This window comes from Mixophyes fleayi, chromosome 4 (genome assembly GCF_038048845.1).
Source record: "Mixophyes fleayi isolate aMixFle1 chromosome 4, aMixFle1.hap1, whole genome shotgun sequence".
NCBI lineage: Eukaryota > Metazoa > Chordata > Amphibia > Anura > Limnodynastidae > Mixophyes > Mixophyes fleayi.
Window position 1 is genome coordinate 88,048,415 of NC_134405.1, and position 6,000 is coordinate 88,054,414.

A 6,000-nucleotide genomic window follows, 5' to 3' on the forward strand; every position below is an offset into this window, starting at 1 on the left:
GTGCCAGATGGCCAGTCCGGCCCTGGTCATGGCCAAAAGTTTCGAGAATGACACAAGTATTGGTTTTCACAAAGTTTGCTGCTTCATTGTTTTTAGACCTTTTTGTCAGATGTTGCTATGGTATACTGAAGTAAAATTATAAGCATTTCATAAATGTCAAAGGCTTTTATTGACAATTACATTAAGTTTATGCAAAAAGTTAATATTTGCAGTGTTGACCCTTCTTTTTGAAGACCTCTGCAATTCGCCCTGGCATGCTGTGAATCAACTTCTGGGCCACATACTGACTGATGGCTGCCCATTCTTGCCTAATCAATGCTTTGAGTTTGTCAGAATTTGTGGGTTTTTGTTTGTCCTCCCACCTCTTGTGGATTGACCACAAGTTCTCAATGGGATTAAGGTCTGGGGAGTTTGCTGGCCACAGACCCAAAGTTTCAATGTTTTCATCCCCGAACCACTTCGTTATCCCTTTTACCGTATGGCAATGTGCCACAAACTGTTCTTGGATGATTGGGAGAAATTGCTCTTGAAAGATGTTTTGGTACCATTCTTTTATTCATTGCTGTGTTCTTAGGCAAAATTGTGAAAGCCCTATCCCTTGGCTGAGAAACAACCCCACACATGAATGGTCTCAGGATTCTTTACTGTTGGCACGACACAGGACTGATGGTAGCGCTCACCTTTCCTTCTCCTAACAAGCATTTTTCCACATGCCCAAAACGATCTCAAAAGGGGATTCATCAGAAAAAAATGACTTAACCCCAGTCCTCAGCAGTCCAATCCCTGTACCTTTTGCAGAATATCAGTCTGTCCCTAATGTTTTTCCTGGAGAGAAGTGGCTTCTTTCTTGACACCAGGCCATCCTCAAAAAGTATTCGCCTCAATGTGTGTGAAGATGCACTCAGACCTGCCTACTGCCATTCCTGAGTAAGATCTGCACTGTGGTGCCCTGATCTCGCAGCTGAATCAACTTTAGGAGACTGTCCTGGTGCTTGCTGGACATTCTTGGGCGACCTGAAGGCTACTTCACAACTATTGACCCTCTCTCCTTGAAGCTCTTGACGATTCGATAAATGGATGATTTAGGTGAAATGTTACTAGCAGTAATATCCTTGCCTGTGAAGCCCGTTTTGTGCAAAGCAATGATGACTGCACGTGTTTCCTTGCAGCTAACCATGGTTAACAGAGGAAGAACAATGATTTCAATTATTTCCTTTTAAAGATTCCAGTCTGTTATTCTAACTCAATAAGCATGACAGAGTAATCTTCAGCCTTGTCCTCGTCAACACACTCACCTGTGTTAACAAGAGAATCACTGACCTGATGTCAGCCGATTCTTTTGTGGCAAGGCTGAAATGCAGTGGAAATTTTTTGGGATAAAGTTCATTGTCATGGCAATGAGGGACTTTGAAATTAATTGCAATTCATCTGATCACTCTTTATGACATTCTAGAGTATTTGCAAATTGCCATCAGCAGGCTTTGTGAAAAATAATATTTGTGTCATTCTCAAAATGACTGTACACAGCAAATCCTAATCAGTGGTTGGGGCTAGATTTTCTCAACCCTAACAGAAAGAGAGAAATCTCTTTTTACAGAAAACATTAGATAACTAACATCAGTCAGGTGGGTGGGGGAATGCCTAATTTCGTTGTGTAACCAAACGGATGCATAATCACAAAAGTAATGAGGGTTTATGATAGTTAAAATGAAATACCTTTTTCAGGCCTGGTCAACCTGTGGCTCTCCTGATGTTGTGAAACTACAAGTCACAGCATGCCCTGCCAGCTATTTGCCGACTAGCTAATGGAAGAGCACGCTGGGGAATGTAGTTTCACACCTGGAGAGCCACAGTTTGGCCAGGCCTGCTTTAGCTGAAGGTTGCTGTAGAATTCAAGGAACCACTATAGGACATAAAAAAACCCAAAAAATTATATATATGTTCCAAAAGATAATCTGACATATACAGATGAAGCAGTGGTCACTGAAGTGAATGGCACACACATTTTTTTCTCAACAATTTGAACATTCCAAATTATTCACACTTAAATGTATCAGAAATGTCCCACAAGACAGCAGAGATTTTCCTGTTAATCTTTCACCAAGATAAAATTTGAACCATCCCATATGTGAAAGAGCTCTCATTACATATCTGTCCGTTAACAGAATAGGTATATCACAGCTTTACTGGTTCAATAGGCAAAAGAATAGGTGGAGTCTTTACTAGCGAAGACGTTAACGTTAGGGCAAAATAAACAAAGCCCTATTGCCATCGATATTGTGAGGAACATAATTGTATTTATGAAAACATTGCCAGATACTGCCTGTACGCACTCATCGCTGGTCTCTTTACACAAGGCTGGCGGTTTCGATAAGACCAGACAGTCTTGTCAAAGCCAAGGTTAAAGCATCACTGATATTTTATTTATTTATTTTTTTATAGAAAATGCCACAGTGTCCTAAACATTTAATTACCAAGTAGAAAAACATTACAGATTGTAAGCTTGCTAGCAGGGCCTTCTCATCTCTGTTTTAACCAAGTTTGTTTATTAGTTTACTATGTTTGTCCCCAATTGTAAAGCGCTACAGAATATGTTGGCACTATATAAATAAATGATGATGATATCTTCCTCACTTCAATGAAATGTCAATCAGAAGTTAAAAATCGCACAACTTTAGATTTTCATTACATAAATAAATTACAAAAATGGTTTTCCTACTGATTGAAATGTAATGACAGGTTTACGGAATTTATATTTTTAAGATCGGACACAAAATAAAAAAAAACCACACACAATAGGCAGGACTGCTGTCAGGAAGAATTGTCAATGAAGGTTTATTTTCCACATATGCTGACTAATCCCAGTTTGGTGTATACACAAAAGCAAATGTTGGGATCAGTGGCTCATCTGCTCATACAGGGCCATCTTTTCCATTGGGCACGATGGGCAGGTGGCCCCATAGACAGGGCTCTTAAGTAAAATAAATAATCCTGCTAAAAAAAAAAAAAAATCCTGCAAATATATCTATATCTATCTGTCTCTATCTCTATCTATTACACATATATAGAGGTAGGGGCCCCGCTGCACTGCTTTGCCCGGGGGCCCATAATGTTAAGGTGGTCCTGTGCTCATATGAACATGCAATTGACAAAGCTGCCATTTAAAATGTGTTTTTATTCGTATTAAATGTCCCTTGTTCCTATAAACCCAAAAGCAATAAATTACAAATGTTAAAATACCACTTCATGAAAATAATCTAAAAAGCTATAGAAAACAGCTACAGTAGTATTAACAATATGACAATAAAGTCTCTTGGTATTAGTCAACAATGAGTATTTATTTGCAAAGTTGCACATGATCAATATCCTTCATTCAGGTATTAATATGAAAAGCAAAAGTAATATCACACAATAAAGAGCTTATTTTCTACCTCTTTAGTATATTGCGCCATTACCAAGTGATGCACTGAGCTTCCTGTGAGTTTGTAATGGTGTTTTGAGAACACAGGAAGTTAACAGCCAGAGTAATGGTGCTATTCTATGTGCAGTTAATATGAAGTGGTCAGCTGATTGCACATACAGCCTTGTGCTAGGATATAGAATAAAACTTACATCTTTATTATAGGAAACTTAAAACCAGAATCTTGGTGCGATTGGTTTCTTCACAGTCATAGTTTTCAATTATCCAGCAAGCTGCTTAAAATATAACAAGATATGTCTGTGTTTCAATTGTCTGGTCACTTACTATTGACTTTCCTGGTGAACCTGTATGTTTACAGCCATACAATAATGAATTGTCCCCTAGGGAGAATAACACTTTTACACTGTCTCACTAGTAGACTGTATACTTATCTTACCACGATTCATATATAATTTCATTATTACTGGACGCCATCACTAAATATCCCCCACTTCACCTGGTATATAGCGGACAACTGAAATTACTACAACTACTTTTACAATTCTAGGGCTCATTTATTAACATTACATGTGGGTGCAAATTGTAAACCCCAATCATATTTTATCTGTCAAGTGTACAATAGACAGTTAAATAAAGTGTATGATCAGCTGCTATGATTTTGTGCAATTTTAGATTAGTACACTAAACCGTCTGTGGAATTAAAGAATATTGTATGTGTTTAAATACAATTTATTAATGTAGCACAGGATACCACAGTATTAAAATAAACCTGAACAGAGAAAACCAATGTGTTTTAGAGAAATGGGTGATGGTGGAAGGCAGTTAGTGGTAATTAAGTGCTATATATAATATTAGAACTAAAGAAACTACAAAGCAATATCAATACCTTAAAATACCCATATGATATTCCTATTATGCACATTTAAGGTATGACAAGAAACACCTGAAGCAGATCATGCAGATGGAGCCATTATCTTAATACCAGGAGTTTTCCAAGAGGGAGGGGAAGATTAGGATTGCCACATCATTTCTGACACACATTATATACATACTGTATAGGGATCAATGCGGATATCTTCTATGCACCAAGTCTATATTCCATGTGCTACACAGACAGAACAGAAGTACATGAACATTGAACATACATGTTATTGTGCATGCTGCAGTGCTCTGATACTGTCTTCTAATGTTAGGGTTGTTAAAGTGCGAACAGTATAAACACACAACCATTTTAGAGGTTCTGATTCACTCCCCTGTCTGCTTTATCCCCCATTCCCTGCACTTGTATACCCCGACAGCTTGGTCTACACAAAATACCTTTGAAATAATAAAAGTGTTTTAAAAAAAGCTATATGGATAAACACTGATGATTTTTCAAATGCCACAACTGTCGGTCTCCTGTAATCTTTCTAAGGAGCCACTTACAGACATTTCTATTTCAGATTGTAAAAACTTAGTGTCCAATCAATAGTCTTTTCTGGTGCATGGACCACACAGAGAGAACAGGGAAGAGTTAACCAACCCTTGGTAATAGCCCAATAGCCTTATCCACTCTTATGGCTCCTGTACTTGATACATCGTAACTTGCACAGAGTCTCCCCCCTAATCCTCCTCCGCCGCCGGCCATGTGCCTCACCTGTAGAGGTGATCTCTGCTCATCTCCCTGGGCCTGAGCTCCGGAACTCCTGGCAGCACTTGTTACACTGTATCACTAAATAACATCGGCAATCACACTGTATCCGTATCTGGGGCACTCCACCTCCTGCTACTAATCTGACTTCCTTCTCTGCCATAACCAGCCCACAAATGGGAGGCGACTAACCTGTCAGAACCGAGCCGGGGAGGAGCCCAGGACACCGAGCCGTCTGCCCAGGTGGATTCCTAGCATTGTCTGCCAGATTTATTTGGCTAACGAAATAAAATAGCCAGTCTGCTAATTAGTCAGTCTGCTCATAATTAGCCAGCCTGCTAATGTACTGTACATACACTTTTTTTTTTTAGGCTTGGCAAATGTACAAGCGCGGATTTCAGTTAGCAGTGACGGCTTTTGGCCACAAACTGCAAAGCAGAAGTTGTTTATATCACATAGGACTTTTTTTTTCTTTCCGATTATTACCTAGTTAAAATACAGATATAGATAATTTTTTATTTCAAATATAATTTTAATACTCTATCACCGTGGCAAAGTAATGTCACTGTTAAACAGGATGATAGATGACAGGGCAGAGATCTGTAGTGTAAATTACCTAGACACACATGGGTAAGGGGGCATCTGCCCCCCAGGCTGGTACCATTGTGGGGTACCTTGGGCTGGGTCACTGGGCTACCAGCATTTTTTTTCTTTAAAAGGTTCCTAATAGACTGCTGAGTACTAGACTCTCACCCCCAGGCTAAAATTGGCCATCCAGGCCCTGCACGTTGGTGGCCGAATCGGGCAAGTTACGGTTGTTCAGCCACCTGAGCCAACACCTGACCTGTATCACTTCAATCATTATTGGAGCACATTTTCTGCCTTACCCGATAATGATCCTATCACTATTGTTTTCTGCCCACAGACACACTACCATACCCAGCCAATT

The 6,000-nt window shown here is 39.4% G+C and overlaps 1 protein-coding gene across 2 annotated transcripts in view; it reads right to left on the minus strand.

Annotated features, from left to right (window-relative positions):
* MCTP2 (multiple C2 and transmembrane domain containing 2) overlaps positions 1-5,179 on the minus strand; it is a 134,555-nt gene extending 129,376 nt beyond the window's left edge. For both annotated transcript variants that reach the window (XM_075207709.1, XM_075207708.1), the window contains exon 1: positions 5,058-5,179. The gene's annotated coding sequence lies outside the window, so the exon portion shown is untranslated. The remainder of the gene's footprint in view (positions 1-5,057) is intronic.
* Between the last annotated feature and the right edge of the window lie 821 nt (positions 5,180-6,000).